This window comes from Cariama cristata, unplaced genomic scaffold (genome assembly GCF_000690535.1).
Source record: "Cariama cristata isolate BGI_N322 unplaced genomic scaffold, ASM69053v1 scaffold547, whole genome shotgun sequence".
NCBI classification, from domain to species: Eukaryota; Metazoa; Chordata; class Aves; order Cariamiformes; family Cariamidae; genus Cariama; species Cariama cristata.
Genome location: NW_009624707.1, coordinates 146,315 through 166,362, shown reverse-complemented (window position 1 = coordinate 166,362; position 20,048 = coordinate 146,315). Strand labels below are relative to the sequence as shown.

At 37.3% G+C, this 20,048-nt stretch overlaps 1 protein-coding gene across 1 annotated transcript in view; it reads left to right on the top strand.

Annotated features, from left to right (window-relative positions):
* The window catches only part of LRRTM3 (leucine rich repeat transmembrane neuronal 3), an 89,999-nt gene that overhangs the window by 2,545 nt on the left and 67,406 nt on the right, over positions 1-20,048 (top strand). The window lies entirely within an intron of this gene.

Here is a 20,048-nt window from a genome sequence, read left to right as displayed (position 1 = left end):
CCCCCCCCCGCTCTGAAACTCACTTTCTGAGGCAAGAACAAACTAAAGATCCAGGTACCGTAGCATCATATGAATTCTGAGTTGTCTGGGGAGAGAGATGGTGCAGGAACAGCTCTGAAAGAACACCTGATTTCTGCCCGACACAAGGTACAATCAAAAGTCGGTGGGGAGTTAAAGCACAGTTTTAGGACATGAGGTATCACACCAAAAGCAAAGCAGAGGGAAACCTAGCCTTAATAAAAATTTAAAAATAAAAAAGTACAATGGGATTTACTGTACTGCGTTATAATACAGGGTTTCTAGGGCTGATCACTATTAATTGAAACCTGTTTATCTGACTTCATACAAAAGGTGCCAGTGTTTACCCCTCACATCCAGTTGCCTTTCAGAAAGTAGTCAAAAGGCATTCATTAAAGGAGGAGCAGAAATTCCTTATTGATGCAATTAGAGGAACTCAAATATGCAGCAGCAAAAGCAAGACCACTTCCTGCACACATTTGTTTCAGTGCTCATTAGAAATTCTCTCTTCAAGACTGTCAAAGACATTAATGTAGCTGAGGAAACCATTAAATCTGTCATTTTCTTCTATTTCTTTTTATTTGCTGGCCTGGGCTTGTTAGGGTTTTGTGATGTGTTTTGCACACTGTCCCTCTAATAACTAAATAAAGCTCCATTACTTACAAAGCCAAACAGTGTATATTTTAGAAATACTACAACTGCAAAGAGCTTTCAGAGAAAATTGGTTACTTGCTGATCTGAGTGCATCCAAAAATCCTTAAAGAAATCAGTGACAAATTATTTTTCTCTCTTAGCAAAACCCTAATGACATTACAAGAATTCACAGATATTAATTTTTAACATGTAGTCATTCATCAATGGTTCTGGACAAAATACAGATTTGTAACCCAGCTACTCCCTGCCCTCTCTCTCCCAAAGTCACATATTTTTGTTGGCTGCAGAAGAATATAACATCCCCCGTATTTCCAAACAAATCATACCTCCTATTTTGATTATCAGGAAGGGGGGTGGGGGGTGGGGGGATCGTTCATTCTTGAAATAATACATCAGCACCTATATAGAAGCAAGTCAATAATTAAATTATCTCTATTTTGTAACTTGATTTGGCTTAGTAAACTGCACGTCTTCAATCACCTGGGAGGGAACGTTTCTACAAAGCAGTTTTACTGCAGCAGATTAGAAAAAGCAAAACCTTAGCAGAATGTTCTGCTGAATTTTTACTGGAAAAAACCTAATCACAGTCAATCACCTTGAAATATGCTAGATATAATGAAAACAAAGCTAGAAAGCATCTCTTAGAAAGAACTAATACACTTGAAAGATTTTTGTTTTGTTTTCACGTAATGAACCCATTCTCATTTCCAGAGACTGTAGTGAGGAAATATCTGAGAGTAGAAGCTTCAGACTATACTGGACCCTGCAACACCGAGACCCCATTTTACTGAGCACAAAGAGGATCCCACACAATTAATAATGCAAATGCTTGAGACGCTTTAGCAGCACTGAGCAGATTGTGATTTTTAACCTGAGTTGTACCTTGAAAGTTACTATTAAAAAGTCAATACACATCGAGTTATCCTAGCTATTATGGGATTCAGTTTTCTACCAGCAGGTCTTGGTTATCTCTGTACTGAGGGATTAGAGTTTGCTGTAAACTTCGTGTTAAGAACCATCTCTGTACTTCTACAGGCTTTAATGTCTGCAGTGGTGACTAATATTAGGCACAGCCAAAACCAGAAAGATTTGGCCCAAAACATACATACATTCATATATATATGTATATACACATACACACACATATTCACATGTGTGTATGTGTATATACATAAAAATACATATAAAAAGAAAATTTTGCTATTTAGTTTTGGGAGTGCTAACTGGAATCAGAAAATATTTTCATACTATTAATTCAGAGTTTTTGCTATTTGAAAATAATCAATACATCTTCTAAAACTGCTTAATGGACTGTGATTGTGAATGAGTTGTATATAACTGAGTTTGACTTTACGTGCTCCCTTTTATGTTTCTTTAATGCCTTGTTCTAACCATAACAATACTCAGGAAGAACCAATCCATAACCTCCTACAGAAAGCAAGACTGTAGAATTATCACTAGCTCCCTTTGAAAAATATTTAATTATGGGTGTGAAAAAGAAAATAAGGCCAGTATGTCATTAATCATAGATGGATAACAGAAATAATAATGAAAATCCAGCATGTCTATATTCAAGCACAGACATGCTCAGATCAACTAATTAATTTACTGCCTGAAAAACTACAGATTCACTTTTCATGAATTTCCAAACACACACCAAACACAGATGAATGTGTAATTGCCGCTATAGTCATTAATAATGAAACCACAGTCTGATTACACAAAAAAGATGCCCAGCATAACTCTTTGAACCTTCTTGCACAGCCTGAGGCCTGCGAGCTGAGTTGTTAAATCCGACTCTGGTGACTATGGCTTAGAAAACATTTTAAACCAGCTTTATAGCATGTTAAAACACATTACAAACCCCATGCTTTCATCTGTGCAAAGACTACAGGAACTAAGCTAAACTTAGTCTCACCACTGTCAAATTAAACACTATAGAAGTGACTTGTTTTGGGTGGCTAAGCCTCCAGAGTCACAAATAACCTTGTAGGAAACGACCTGGTGTTAGCTGAGCAACAACTTGTAGTCCCTGTGAAAGGCAGCCCCTTTCCTGAATACACATGAAGTGTTAAAGCCTCAAAGATTCCAGAGAAGAAATTTCTTCTTTGCTTCTCCCCAGTTTGGGCAGCAGGTATCTAGAATTCTGATCCCACTTTGTCTTGGGTTTCAGATATTTTGGTGCCAGTCTCTCACAAAACTGTTAAAACCTTGCTGGGCTGATGCCCAGGAATCCTCAGAGGGTGCAGCACAGCTATGATGGCTCTTAGAAACCTCTAAGCCTTCACACAAGCATTTTAGCCACCAACTTGAGGAAGGAGATTTGATTGAGTGCCTCTAATGAGCTTGCTATTCCTTAATGGATCTGATGCTGCCTACATATTCCAAGTTTAGGAGAGTAACAATGCATTTTGAAGGTGTCTGGGGTTTGGTTTGTTGTGGGGGTTTTGGTTTGGTGGTTGTTGTTTGTTTTGTTCATCAACTTCTATTCCTTTTCCTGACTCCTATACGGTATTCTGGGGCTACTACTCAAAGACTAGGGCTTTTCAAGCCAGAGATAGAGTGCAGTACTCTTCCATGCCCGTTTTCATTTTCATTGGTTTTGCAGTCTACTTTTATTTAAACAATGTTGAGACAAATGTTAGGTGGAATCACCAAACAAGACTGTTTCCCTTCATTGTAGCACCCCAAAAATCTTAAAAGAAGTCAGGACTTCCTCTCCTAGACACTGTACAAACACCTTCTAATAATCTCTTACATTAAATGTTTACAAGGGACGTTGAGAAGACAGAGAGAATATGGCAAATAAACATGACAGATTTGAGGTAATTTCCTTGAGATCACACACCAGTTGAGTACTGGGAATATAATCCAGGTCCCTCACACCAAGACATCCTCCTAGCCAGTGGACTACTTGGCCTCTCCACTGAACCACCTAGCTCCTGGAATATTCAAGTGGTATTTCAGAATAATGAAGCACACAGAATGCACATCTTTGGAAAAAGAAAATAACTAATGTACTAAGCAAATTCAAGGAGACTGGTAATGTTCATTCACTGTGTTGAGATTACCTCCAGCAATTGCAGAGTAAGAGAATAATAATGAGAACAAGTGGCTTGAGTATAATGAATGCAAGCTTACACAGTCATCGCATCTTAAGGTTTGGCAATGCTCTTTTTTATATCGAGGTTCACTATTTCATAATAATAAAAAAGTCAATTGCAAAATGAACATAAATGTACAATATTCCTGCAAACACAATTAGAAATTTTCCGTTTGCTGCAAGCTAACGGTCTTTGCTGTCAGCCACTCAACTATAGATAAATATTCTCTTAGATGAATTTCTGTGGAACAATAGTGACATCCAGCGGGTAGTCAGCTTAATCACACGTATCTATTGTCTAGATCAATTCACACTCAGATCTGTTTGCCTTTTTATTTTGCATTCTTCTGTATCACATGGTAGTTGCATCAAATCTTTTCAGCACACTAAGTATTCAACTGTATCTGTGTATAGGAGTCACAATGTAGTGAATAAGTGGAGAAAATAAGAGTCGATGAATGCTAGCGAGAAATGGTCTATCCAGTGTGTAAGTCACTAGTGCCAGTAAAAGGCAAGAAGCGTATAATAAGTGAGCAAGGACAACAGCTGTAACAAATTTGTGGTCACTGATTTAGAACTTATAAAACAACAGCAAGTGACTTTAAGATACTATAAAAATCAACTCAGACTACAAACAACTCATTCAACTTCCAAACAGGAGACGTTTTAAAAAAAAAAAAAATTTTTTTTTAGTTTATTTTTACAATAATAAGAGAAAGATATTATTAGACATCAGAAGGAAGAGCACTTACCACCTAGGAACAACTTAAAGTAACAGCTTCATCTCAAAACCACACAACACACAAAGGAGACAAGAAGCAAATGATGCAAGATGAAATTCAGAAGCAATAATAAAGCCAAACAACGGGAAACTCACCAGTGACATGAATATGCAGGTTATTTGCTTGGGCAAAGGTTGTTTGCAGCAACCTCTACCATGTTTTGCAGCAACTACTTTAGGCCTCAGAGTAACTCTACACCAATGTTACTGGCAGTAATTTTAAGTGACAGTGAATGACATAAGCCAATGAAATTAGGATTATAGCTCTGTTGATAACAGAGAGATTTCATTTCCCTTAAGAAGATACCCAAGAACTCATTTCACTCCACACGGAATGAAACACAGTTGTATTCCTAACTTTTTATGTACTTAGGTGTTTGGAGGTCACCTATCAATCCATGATATACAGCCTTGATTTTTATTCCTAGCTAGGCTTTCTAGAATGGGTGTTATCACAGTGGTACAGTACAGGATTTTGATGTGATTCTCAGGGTTATAGCCAAACTATTTCTTGGTGTAATGGCGAATGGAACACAGTAGGGCACAAAAGAAGTAGAAAGTGGCTTAGTTCAACAGCTATGAACAAAGGTCATAAAGTAATAAAAAGTTTATTCAAGACATTCTGGGATGGCTGTCTGCGAGTTGATGGCCAACATTTTATCTACCAGAGAAATTGCAAATCTCATTTAGAACAAGCACAAACATCATAAAAGCAATAATGAAAAAAGATTTCCAAGTAGTATCTTTAATTTGACCAACCCATCACAGAAATCACATCTCCCTACAATTCTTGTCTCACTCATATTGTTAGACTATCATGACCATGGCATTCGCATTCTAATGTAAGAATGAGCATTGTTTACTGAGAAGGGACAAAAGGGCAGTTAATCCTTATTTATTAACTTTTTCTTTCTAAACAGCTTAAAGAAACTTTCTAATGTTATTACAGGAAATATATTATTCTCATGAAAAATCACAAGTTCAAGATTCTTCATTACAGAAATCAACCAAACTCTTTAACAAAACAAAACATTTCACTCTTTACTTAGAGTTTTTTCCTGTTTCACAAACTCTTTCATTTGCCAAGAAGAAACTGACTGACTGGAGATGTAATCTTGAAATAGTTCTCCAAAAAGCCCTCACATGTGTCTTCTTAACCACTAAAACCATTCCCTTCCTGTGCAACTAATACACTGACCATGTGTCACAGCTTACACTCTTGACTGAACGTTAGATTTCTATTACTTCAACACTAGCAGTAGCATTGAGATCATGTCCGATTTCATAATTACAGTTCAACCTTGCAAATTCTCCAAGTATTTTGTGGCAGCCAGACTCTATTAATACATCATAAGGACGTATGAAAATAAAACATCCTAACTATTCATCTACCTACACTCCAAACAAGGATACAAATGCATTACAAGGTTTATTGATTCACTACACCATTGAGAAAATCATCCGCCCAGTTCTGTGTGCAAATCCTTTTCGTCTTCAAACTAACACAACATTTAACAAGCTAGGTCTCTCAGGAACCTAATTGCTTAATGCTGAAAGAAAAAAACCTAAACACGTTGATATTGGCAGCAGCCTGCAAAAGTTGTCATCATGAACTCAGCCTTTATTAGTTATTCTCATTTGAAATTCAGCAGTACCTCCTATACTCTCCTATACTTGTCATGTATTATACCCGCACTATATTTCATAGTGTGATGTACTAACTATATGAAAACTTTGCATTTTTATGGACACTTCTGTTCATGTGCATAATTATATTGAGAGAGAGAAAACAGAAAAGACTCAGGAAAAGGACTGCATATGGCTTACAGTGCTAGTAAAAAGTTAGGAAGGATCACTCAGCTTTTCCAGAAGTTAAACAACTGGTTTTAAAAGAAGTAAAATCACAAACGAAAGCAAAACTGGAATGTTAAGTAAATGCTTGTGCATTTCTTAAAAGTATTTTAAGCATCTATTTTTTTAAAATTGCTACTGTCTGGTTCTGGGCATCTTTAAACATCAAATAAAAAACTCCTCTAACTTTTATTTCACATCTAACTTAATGAGAGGGAGAAAATACCTTCTTATAATCTAAGACACCTCTTTCTGCAGACACCTGTTGTAGGACTGAGCTGATATGGGAATAATCAAAATATATTTCATCTTACTATTTTGTTGTTTCTCATATGATTATTTTCAACATCCGTAGGAATGTACGATACTGCTAACTGGTAACAACATGTACATTACTCTAGCAGAGTACATTCTCCTGGCATTTATTTTGTGCTTCATGACAAATCATAGGTTGTGTGACAAATCATAGGTCTTACATGTGCCCTTTATGGTCAGGAACAACTTACTGAATGTTTGAATACCAGTTCTTTAACTAGTGTCTGTAATAATTGGTGCTGTAGAACTCATGGTTCTGATTTTAAATCTGGCACTTATGTTTTCCACTTCCTTAAAGGCTGCAAAACTTACAAATCAACTTTAAAATAATGTAATGAGATTACCACCCCCTTCCTGGTTCAGCTGTAACTCAGGGGAGAAAACGTGCACAAAACATTCAAAGGTACAAAACAAGATCTCCAATGGAAGCTAGGCATCCTGATTGCCTTCGTAATTCTTCCCTTCATTGCCCTCAAGATTGAAAGTAGCTGTAGATGAAGAAAGCATGAAGACTGAACATGTGTTTTGCTACAGTGTAGATAATAAGCAATAATAATACATTAGTCATACAGTCTCTGAGCCACTGAAAATACAACCATCATAAACAGATTCCTTATTCCAAAATACAGATTTGTATATTCTAGCGTGCACATTGTTTCTCGTCTGCTTTGCCTTTTTTTTTTTAAAAAAACCCCACATAATGCAGAAGCATCTATTTGGCTTGTGGTAAGTAGTGCAAAACCAGAGATGATAAAAGTATAAAAAAGGGAATACAGCTTACAAAATGCAAACTGGAGTTAAACAGAAAAACACTTTAGACTTCAACTTAATTAGTGTTTTGTTACTAATTTTTCGGTTTCCTATAGAATATCCTGTTTATTTTAAAACAGACTATAGGAAAGATTTTCAAAGCTGAAAATGGGAATTTAAACACCCAAATCCCACCCACTTCTTGCAATAGTTGAGCTTTTGTGACAGAACATTATCTCCTCTCCCCTTCTTCCCCCACATTTGAAATTTGAACAGGACTGTTTGTAAGGTCTACAAAACGCTCCACCCAGCTTCATGAAGGTAGTATAAAAAGTTACCTTCCCAGAGACTTTCGCAAGCTTTCTTGCAAGTGAAAGGGAGCAGTTATACCTCAATGATGTGCAAGTTGTGGCAGATGTATCTTATTAACATTGGGTGGGACGCATATTGAAAAAGGGTATATACTGGGAAATTGCCTTCTGACCTACTATAAAAGGGACTGCCACTAATTCCTGGCACACCGCTAAAATTAACTGATCTCAGAAAAATAATTCCCTATGGTTCAGTTTTAAAAACAGCTACAGATTCTGAAGTCTGTTTTTTTAACCAGATGAGTTTACTCCCCACATTCCTCACTAATAGCAATCATTGCAAACTTATACAAAAATATTTAGCCAAAGCTTAAGAAAAGGATCATCTTTTCCTCTCCAAAAAAGAATAACATCAAATAATCACTTGAGCACATCAGAGTTTTGTTAGCAGTGCACTATTACTTGTAATGTAAGACTTCCCTATCACAGCATTAGCCTTCCAGCATGCCGTACCATGAGTCATACCCTCAGAACTGTGCAGGCTTCATTCTGCATTGCTTCATGCCAACTTCTCCTGAATCACACTCTGCGATCCAGAATACATATGCAGTGCCTGTAACAGCAACTTCCAATTCAAAAAGAATTTCATGTGATATTACACCTGTGACTCACAGTGTAACGTATTTACTATCCACCTTCTAATAAAGAATCACAACAGACAGGGATGGAAACCCTTCAGTGGGAACTTTTCCTGAGGCTAATTGTACCTATCACAAGCAGTCTCTGTCCTTTTGGGACTAAATGTTTAGTTTTCTCTACTTTCATTTATCCTTAATAACAGTTTCCAGGCTACATTACTGATACAAAGTGTGGGCCTGCAGCAAAAACTAGCAATATTATTATACGAGCTCAGAAGCTTCAATTACTAGCCAGTAACTTGTCCTTCATTAAAGAACAGATTTACTTCAAACATACATGATGCTGGACAGCACAGTTCTATTCATCCCTAATGACGCTGGCAACACAAAAATAGTTTTCCATTTGTCTTAGTGAATAAATCACAATCACAGAGAATATAGGGGGGGGGAATTTCTAACATTCTACATCAGAATCCTGTATATTGACTCTTTACACCTTCCACATTTTGCATAAGCAGCTTCCTATTTTTAAAATTCGTATGTCAAAAATAAATTGTTCACCACAGAGAAAGCAATAAACTTTGTGAGGCAGTCTGCATGTAATTGCCAGTAACGACATTCTTTTCACTGAGAGTTTGATCTTATATCTAATGTTTATTTTACAGCTTAACAAAGCCTACAGTACACAGCTATGGCATCTCAACATTCTCCTACTTTTTTATTAATTTTTGCATATGACTTTTGTTAGGACAAACCTTGAAATATTTTAAAGTGAGAAGTTACTGCCTGTCAGGCGGAGCAGAAGGCAATAACATTGAAAGGGAAAAAGTGACTGTGAGTGGTACGCAGTTGCCCTTAGTTTGCATGGAGGTTTGTTTTTATGAAACCTTAATAAAGCACCATAACTTAAACAATTATGCACAATTCCTTGTTATCCAAAGGATACAAGTTTGTCTGTAGTCATAGCATATAATGGTAAGTTCTGATGTGTAAGAGAGATCTTGTAGCAGCATAAAATAACTTGAAATCGTAACTGTGATTGCATTCTCAAATCCGAAAGCATGCTGTATTTGGACTGTGACAGTATCATAAATTAAAAACACCTATATATCAGTAATAATAATAAAGCATATTTTTCCAAAGTCACAGAACTACTGATACCTACACTTTGGCTTCATGTATAAAGTGACACAGCAAATTTTAAACTTAACAAAGCCAATTTCTTTTAAATCCTCATCACACTAATTACATCCATCAAGTGTGTAAAATACATTTTGTCAGCTAAGAACAGAGGACTTCAATTAAATGTAAATCCTTACTCAGCACTCTAAGCTGTTAATGGCTCAAACTCATTAATAAGATGATGAAAAGAAAATGCTCCTGCATACAGACTCTGTAGTGAGAATTTATTACAAGTACTCATTAATTCCACCTAGTTCATAGGTGTCCTATATTTACATCAACACTCCAATACCAACAGAGGAAGATACCAAAATAATCTTGGGTGTTTGTGAATGTGCTTGTATACACCTTAGGGGCTTGACAGTCATTTCCAAGAGAGATGACCACCTTCTCTAACCTAGAGGGCTCCCAGAACAGCCAGGGGGACATTCTAATCGGCTCTGATCTGCTGCTGACTCAAACGTTAAGACACCTTCTGTGCACAGCTTGCTATAGCTATTTGATAACTTTTTTGCACAGTCCCAGCAGCTCATTTGAAAAAGTATCTCATATTCCCAGATCTTTTCTCAGCCATCCAGCAGCACGGCTATCCAAAACCGGTAACAAAGTTCACCTGGCTGGTACCAAAATTGTGCCTCGGAATCAAAATAGAAGATTTTAAGTTGTATGGGTGATAAGGCCTTAAGTAGGGGAAAGGAAACTGTCAGAATGGTATTTTAGGCTAACTGTCCAGCATTTTAATTTTTCAAACAAGTAATATGAACACTAATGGCAGACTGCACAGCATGCCTGGGCTTATAAATTTTTATGATGATTTTGGATAGCTCCTCTATTTGAATTAGTTCAGAACAGCAGCGGAAAGAGGTGTACAGAACTACGGCTGAACTACTGCAGCAGGATGAGGGGAGACATGAGAGACAGGGGGACATATCCTTGGTCTCCAAAATTTGCAAATTTCATTTCAATTCAGTAGCATCAGGATTTATGGATTTTCATCCTTGTTGTAGACTGCAGAATTTTCTGTATGTGCTTATAACCTTAAGGAAGGCTATTAAGGGGATTTCCCAATTGCAGGACTCCCCTAGATCAGGCTTACTTCTTGCAGAAAGGAAAAATACCATTGTTTTGATTTCTTTTTCAGATTTCTCTCTCCTACTCCACTCCATTTCTTTCCTCCAGTCTGGGCTCCTCTTCTCTTTTGATGATCTATTTCCCAGAAATAAAAAGAGAACCCAAGGGCTACATGTAAGTGTACCAGATGCCCTTGAATTTCTACTAAGTCTACCAAGTTCTGCCCCTGCAAAGCCTTGTTTACAAACCAACTCGGCTCCAACAGCAAGCAAGCTTTCAGCAACAAAGAAACGTCAGAGACATTTTTCACAACAGTTTTAAATTACTTCCCCCAGTAGAGAAGACTCATTGATCAAATAACAAGTAAAATGAGATACAGTGAAACGATTCATGCTCAAATACTAAGAAAAAAATAAAGCAGTTTTGAATATTTGTACCTTCTGCAGGAACCCTATCCTATCAAATTTAAGTGAGAATTCACAATGTTCAAAAATTGTTATGAGAAAACAGAAGTTATCTCAAATTATGGGCCTTGCTGTTAACAGTATGCTGATTAGGTACAGAGAATTAAATTTTTTGTATCAATGGTTTATTGGGGCACTACATGGATATGACAGACAGGACATGTCCCTACACTGCAAAGAGGAAGATTTGCCTAAGGTTAATTCCACACTAGCTTAATTATTAATTAATGTCTCCCAAAGGCATTTTTTTAAATGTACTTAGAAAGGCCTTTGCAAATAGAAGTCCTCTGTTTATCGATAGGATAGTTTTCAAGGCGGAGAGCTATGCTGCAGTATATAGACAACATTTCTTCAGCTGATCTGGTTAATTAAAATGCATGGTTATAACAGGCTCTCTTAGAACTGCAGCTGAATAACCCATGATCCCTTTTTTTCTCAGTACCACAGAACACTTTGCGTCTATTTAATGGGGCTGTTTCAGGGTTTAATCAAAGATTTCCAATCTATACTCTGGAGGAACAAGGACTTTTTCCCTTTTAAAAATGTTTTAAATAAACCACTCATTTTCATAGAGATCCCTTCTGAATATCTGTAGCCTGTGCCCCTTACCTGCACCTTCATTCAATTTCATGCTCATTTTATACAATTTAATACTTCCTCTTCCACTCCTCTGCATCCCCAACACAAAGAAAAAACAAAGAGCACTATCGCATGTTCTTTTCAGTGTAAATCTCTAAGTCCAACTTTGTTGAATGCATTCTGGAGAACGTATTAACAGCTTTGAAGGGGGAGGGTAACTGGGAGAACTGCGAAAGCTGATAGAAAACCTGTGCCAGGCAGTAGATGGAGCAGGATTGAAAGTGGAAATCTACCTACAATGTAGCATTTGCTAACACGCTGCAGTGGTGCTGCATGCTAATCTAAGTAAGAGAAAGAAGGAGGGGATTTGCAAAGGAATATTAACTTTGAAGATGTATAGGCATTAAAGTGTTTGGAAAACAGCCTGGAATAAAGGAATGCCTCAAAGTCAACCACTCAAAACCAGCAGACACTTGAAAACACAGCCCCTCCCTATTTCTGTTTATACACCGTAAAAATCACTGTGATAGTTACAAGGCTCATTTAGTCAATAATGGTAAAACACGTGGATACCTGAAAATGAAGCGTCTTCAGTTTGATTTCAGTTCTGACTGTATCTGACCAAGTTCCTTCACGTGTTGGACCAGTTGGTCGTTCACCCAGAGCTAATGTGGAGAATTTGTGACAGTACTCTCAAATGATCTTTTATTTCAAACCTCTAACTCAAGATCTCTAGTCAAATACGTTGACTGGGCTGGCCTATGCATCTTTTCCAAGCAGTACTGGAAGTCTCCAGTAAGCTGATGAACTTCTGTATCGTTCAGAGAAAGATTATATATTAGGTCTCATCTGCTTCACACTCAGCTGTTCAAAGAGCCTACAAAACCGACTGAAAGGAAGCTGTTCTCTAAGCTGTATTTTCCTTTCTTACAGGCAAATTCAAGTAGACCTCCATGGTGCAGCCTGCGAAAGGGCCCCTTGTTGGCAAAACCATACTGAATGGGTGTTCAGGGCAGTCCGATCACCTTTGCAAATACCTTTACATTATTTTTATACCACTGAAGCAACATAGATCAGTGAAGAATCACTGCACATCCCTCTTCCGCTGGTTTCATTCTATTTAAGAGTTTGTTTAATGGACAAAACAGTGTGCTTGCCAGGGTCTTCAACAGCAGCATTAGCTTCCTTAGGTTAACTGTCAGCTCAGGTGTGTTATTTTTTAGAAAGTGCTGTTTTGCTTGACAGTAGTAACACTAACTCTAAGAAGAACAATATATAACAGCTATAGCTTTATGCTTTCCTATTCTATTAATGTTCCAGAAATCAAAGCTTGCAGAGCCTGTGGGAAAGAAGCCAGTGACCATTAACCTTAGCTTTATTTTAAGCTTTTAGAAGTTTAGGAGTTTAATTTCAGCTTTGCAGCCTTCAGGCTGCAGAGTTGAAACTGAAGGAAAACAAAGCAAAGAAGCAAATGCGTGGCACAAGTTAAAAAAGCTCTTTTCTTGATACCTAAGCCCTAATGCAAAATTTATTTCAAGGTATTTAATGTATTTTTCCCTACTTGGAGTAAATGTGATAGAGTTCTGATTTCAAACAGATGAGGGAGAGAGATTTTCAAATCTTCACTAAAAATCCTGTGAAATTTCCACTAACTTTGCACCACAGATGATGCTATCTGCTTTTGTAACAAAGAAATGCCTCCTGGTTTGATAGAGGCAAGTTCCAGTAAGTCCCCAGACCTCGCCAAGAGGTCATGTTGAGTAGGCAACATCTGACTGACTCAAACCCTGAATTTCTTGTCAGAAGACTGGATGAATCAGGGCTGGAGAGATGGCTAGGACATAATTCTCATCTCTTCAATTTTGCCATCCATATGAATCCAGCAGAAAACTCTACTGCTATTAAAAAGCACAAGATCACTCTTGTACCCTCATTCTCTGCTTTTCTTTGACTGAGATTGGTTCACTGGAACTCAAGACAAGTTAAGAGTTTTCCATAGGATAAGTGTCCCGCAAAACTCAAAGACAGAGCTCATTAAGAATGCACTGGCACGAGGACTTTGTGGGTATGGTTACCATAAAGCCACAAGGGTGTTTCAGAAAGTTTAACCTTCATAACCAATTCACACACATCAAAGCATTCCGAAAGGTTAGTTGAATTTTACAGAAGACTGTCATATGCTGCAGTTTGTAAATCAGTGGTATGAAAGTAGGACAGTGGTATCATGCTGACAAGAGGCCTTAGCACGTAACAATTTCCCTGCTAAATAAGCATGACTCGTGATGGCTGCAACAAATCCCCTCTTCTCAGTATCAGCTTTTCAGCACAGCCATTGAGACAGGGAAGGAGACAGGGAGAAGCCTAACACGCCACCTTCCCTTTTCCCTTCTCAACACAACATACAGTACTTAAAGTGTCCCCTTTCCATAGCATCCACCCAATTCTGTACAGCATGAGGACCAGGCTGGAGAAGCTGAAACATGATGCTACTCTTGTTGAGGAATAGAACCAGAAAGCACGAATGGCCTACACTTTACACACATCTTCACAGACATATGTTGCACTAATGAGACATGCAACATCATTCTTGTTGAAATTACAATCCCTTATTAAACTTACAGAATCATTTGGTGTAAGGTTTAGACAATTCATGATGACTGTACAAGGTGTGAGGGAAGCCAGCACTACAGTGAAAAGATTTCATCATAAACAGCCCTCTCTGCATTCTGTTTTTCAAGGGCTTGATTGATTAAATAATATTCTTTAGCTCCTATTACACACAAAAGCTGTAGGAGAGGGCAAGCAGGCCAATCTGTTCAGTGGAGAGGAAGATGGCACCATTGATTCTTCATGTCTCCTAGAACTCGGGGTCAGGGACTTCAGGCCAACTTGACCTGCAGGTAAAGCAGGAAAAAACCGGCCGATAATACCCTTTATGTCATGCCCCAAAACCTCCTCAGGGAGAAGAATCTAGAGCCATCACACACTGTAAAAAGGGCTGGTTTTTTGTTTCTGAGTTTTATAGGCCAATGGCTTTCGGTAAGAGATTCTGTAAATCTTTTATATCAGTCTTTCCTGTGCTTAATACTGCGGGTGGGAAGGCCATGTTCTCACATGCAGCAGTGTGCCGCTGCAGAGGAGTCAGGCTACTGCCCGCCAGCCCATAATTCCTCCCAAACCAAAGGAGGCCACAAAAGACCAAATTATTTTCACTTTTCCAAGTCAAGTCAGTCCCACAGTGAGCCAAATATCTGTTGTGATCTTTTGTCTGCTAACCTTCATATTTGTTTGTGTTTGGGGAAGGTAGTAGATAAGGACATAAAGATTTCTTCTAAATTATACCCTCAACAAGAGGACTGCAACTCTTTTGTTTTGTTTCTTTGCTTGGTGTATGCAAAATAAAATTCATCAACCTGGCAAACATTTTTCTTACTCAGAGTTTTGGCATCAAATATAAAAAAATCCACTTAATTTTCCAGGAATTTCAAACCGAAAATAAACAGCTCATCAAGTCAGGTATCTGCTAATCAATAAATTAAAGTTTATAAAATTCCTCTGCAACTGCTTCATAATAGAATTAATTAGTTGTAATTAGAAATAAATGTCACTCCTTAAAGTAATCTTATCAACAAAAATATTGAAGCACCTTTCATTAGAGAGTCTTGAAACACTTTACAAGACATTATCAATGTCATTTATACAGAAAAGACACCTAACCTGGTTTCCTTACAGCTACGGCAGCGCTGGGAGCCGACGCTTAGCCTCCCACCATGGTCAGTCCCCAGCTCTGACCATCACATCCGTGTGACCGCCCATACCACACAAGTCAGGGCAAGCTTGTTTAATCAAGTCAGAGTGGATTTCCATTTCTGTTTATACATTAAAACTGGTATTCAAATAAATGTCGTACGTTAACAGTACTAGGGGAAAAGGCTACTCCTCACTGCATTTTAAGAACTTTCTCAAACAGTGACGTCTTTGCAAGATGGGTGGGAGGAACACCCATCACACACCACCAGAGCAACTCGACAGGTTTTTCCCAAAGGCAGGTATGCTGTAACCCTCACATGTGCCAAAAAGCTTTAAATGCGCAAGGGCGTCTGGATCTCCTAAACTGTGTAGCTCTTAGCTGGAGCTCAGGAAACCCAAATGGGCATTGATTGCCTTCACTCCAACATACATGGTAAAAATGATCTCTTCATCTTAGCTACTGTCTAGCTCCTATTTCAGCAGCAGTGCTGAACACATTTTTGCTTGGCAGATTAACGTAATCTCATTTTATACAGTGAAAATTATACATTATTCCCTCTATACCCTTACTCCATTTTTTAAAGTTTATTCATTAATATTATTTTATTGCTTTTTGTTAGTCACAAAGAAAGTGGAAACTGGGTAGGAAACATGAATGAGAGCAAAGGATTATGCAGCAGCAAGGGAGAAACCCCAGACACTACCATCTGAATTTGGAAAGGTACAGAATTTTTTTAATTAAGATATAACCTTAATCCCATAATAGCACACTTTCAGAAGCATTGCTGGAAGATCTATAGCCTGTCAACCCATAAAATAAAATTACTCAGAGCTTATAATCACGACTGAAATCATGTAGGCTCGTTGTGGTTTGGCAGGCTTTCCTCCTACGTTGACAAATATAAAACAGATGATGGTGGCCTACAGAACTTCAGGGAAACATAATGCTTGACAGTAGAACAACATTGCATTGGAAAGTATTGTATATCTTCCCATAAAAGAAACAAACTAAAACTCTCACCATATCCATTCCAGCAATTATGACCACCATAATAAATCCAGAGTTCCAGTTTTTTTGTTTTAAAAGACTCATTCCACTTTGTAAATTATGGCTATTCCTTCTAAAGTGGTTCACAATCTGATTGCTTAGAGATTCACGTACAGTCAGATTATCGTAAAATTATTACTGGGAACATCTATTCAGATGAATACTTTCTATCAATTGAGAAAATGACTAAAATCAGATTTTGTATTTATTATCTAGTAATCTAGCATTAATAAACTTTCTTTTTTATTAACAACAGTGGAAATAATAACTTTATATTTATAGTGCCAGACAAAATTCAGTTTCCTTGCTAACCTCTATATATTGATTTCTACTATTTGTCCTACCCAACAGGACTCAGCAAGAGGATGCTGATGTTGTAGTTAGCATTTCCAAAAGATCCAGGTTCACTGTTAAAAACCAGCCCTTTTAGGTCCTAGTATTTATATTACCACCAACAAGAAGCATTGAAACACTCCTGTCTATGACAAACTAATGAAATCCAGCTTAAATAAAGGCAAGCAATAATCTATCTGGGCAATCACCACACATCAGTATTGCGCTTCACCACTACTACTACATACAGAAAAGAAAGATGTGTCCAAAAACCAGACAACTTGAAAGACATAGTCCTTTTTTTTTTTAATTTAAGAAATATTATAATAAAGTGACACATGCTGAGCACAGAGAGCCAGGCTTGCCAATGCAGAAAGAACAGGGGATTATCCAGAAGGAACCGGACTACACCAAAGAACGTGTTACCTCACCCTCTACCCCACATCCTCTACAGTAGTAGCAGCAGCTCAGGAGAGCTCTCCAGTGGTCCTAAAAGAAGTCCAGCTACAAACTGCCAAACGCTGCTTTTCTCCACCCCTACTCATAAAACAGGATGGCAGGTGGGGCGGGGCTCCAAGTTGTGTTTTACAAGTTGAAAATTCTGCTCCAGCTTCCGTTGACCACATTAGCATTACAAAGGAGTTGGAATACTAATGAGATTATGGCTCTAGAGAGACTCAGAATCAAACTGAAACAAATATCAACATGAAAATTGTTTGCTTTAATTCCATTATGACTGTTTAAAAACCTCAGATCATGATGATGCATGATACATTAATCTACCTTAAATTCAGGGACGTATTTGGAGAAGCACAAACAATTGCAATACCTCATAAATTGAAGGACTTTATACACAGGGCATTTAACTATTTGTGCTTTCTCCTGAGCTAAGGATATCACAATCACACTAGGAAATGTCATACTAGACTTGCCCAGCAGGGTTTCTAACTATGAGTAACCTGTGTCTAATGGGTAGAAGCACATATTTACAAAAAATACCAAAACAAAACCAAACAAAATGACCAAAAACCAGGCTACAATAGTTAGAGAAAAAGATGCTAATGTCTTAGCTCTTAACATATTATCCCTTCGGGCATGTGGATCACATATCATACTTTTAATTTTAAATAACAGACTTGTAAGTGTTCTCATTATACATTGAGAAATGAAATCTTTTTATACAGAAATTCTACTGAAACTTTAACATCACTGAGTTCTGGCAGCAAGTTCTACAAGATGAATTATGGATTGTGAATAAAAAGATTTTAATAGGCCATTTTAAAATCAATTCCCTATCCCTTGAATCAAATGCTCCAAACATTTTGCTCAGCAAGCTCCAACCATTTCTATTTCAAGTAATCTTCCTTGATAATACATAACTAGAATTGAACATAGACTCAAGAGAAAAGGTGAAATATTTACACAGAGGCATTTATTAATTTTCAGTGTATTTTCTAGTCTATCACATACCTGCCCATTTATGTCATCGCTGTACACTGAACAAGCCTTTTGAACACAGTGTCCAGAAGGACACCACATACTCTTTTTTCACTGCTAACACTTTGCTTAAAATCCTAACAGCAGATGTTAAGTAGTTCAAATTATTCCTACCATTGGCAACAGTCATTACTTTACATTTGTCAATTAATTGTGCTTGGTATGGTAGTGCTCATTCATCTAGCTTTGCTGAGCTCTGGAAGGTCGTGGTTGCATTTCCTAGGATTGACAGACCTAAACAAATGGCACATTTTGCCATTTTCCCTTTCACAGAGACTTCAAATTCTACCATGTGATTCTAACCTGAATACCTGAGGGCTCCCAGCTGTTAACCTTTTATCATGCAGAAACCTGACACTTCATTCCTTCTCTTTGTTTTCTGTCTCCAGCCAGTTCCTACCCCAGAAGGATATTTCCATTTTTACCTCAGGAATATTTAGTTTCCTAAATAGCCTCTTACAAGGAACCCTAGCAAAGGCTTTCTGAGAGTCCAGATAAATTCTGTCAATGTGCTCTCCTTTACCCTGTCAGACAGAACTGATCAGCTGTTGTCGTAAAGCTGTTCTAGAAAAAAAAAATAAAAAAAAATCTGGATCAGTGCTACTTTTAAGCACCTAAGAGAGTAGCAGTCAGCCCCTATTTACCACATCTACTTGACATGACATTTAGGAGACTGATCAAGAGCAGCTATGTGCAATATTTTAAGTGTCTACTGTACCATCTCCCAGGAAACTCACAAGGACTTTCCAGCAGTGGTTCTGAATTTTTCTCTTTGGTGAGTTCAGGTCAACTCCATAATGTTATCCTTAATTTATTTGTTTTCTGATTTAATTATGCTCAGTGCTAGTTTCCAACAGAATGTGCTTATATTAGGCTAGATGTACTACAAAGCACTAAGACTTAACACAGTCTAAAGATACAGCTGTTATCTTCATTCATACGCACTGGATTAAATCTAGAAAAGTTTATTACAAAACTATCATTCTGTAGCGAGAATTAAGTCAACAGTTTTTTCACTTTCCCCTTGGAAATCAGTGAGATGAATACAAATGACTTATTATGTTAAAAACTACCATTCGGTAATGGGTGTAGAATTAAATTTGCTTAGAGTCTTATTGATGTACAATGCAAAAGCATGTAAATTACAAAAATTAAAATCTATTTATTTTATGGTTGACAAATAGAACTGTATGTAATACTAGACAAAAACAGCATGCAAGTTTACAAGCATAGCCAATGTTCAGATAAAGGCATATTTACTTCAAGTAATATCTGTTATTCTAACAACCCATGCACGAACGCCTCCGTACTAGAGTAAAAAGAGAAGAAAAATAACATTCTATAAATTACTTGTTTAAAAAACACATACATGAGATCAGTCACTTTTTTGGCTATCCTATTAAAATACCATCTTACAAAAACTAATACTGTCTCATCTGAGCTATTTTTCACTAAAAAGGCAATTTGCCCTCTTTATGCCACAAACAGATACACCATAGAGTAAGTCATTTTTATACATCTTTTAAAACATATTTTTATACATCTTACATATATAAAAACAGGAGCCACTGCTTATTAATGACAATAATTAAATACCATTAAATGATATCTCCAGATATCTTCATGGCACTATAATCCAAACAGAACTTCTTTTGAATGCTAATCCTCATAAAAAGATACAAGCCTGTGTGCTTATAGCTAGG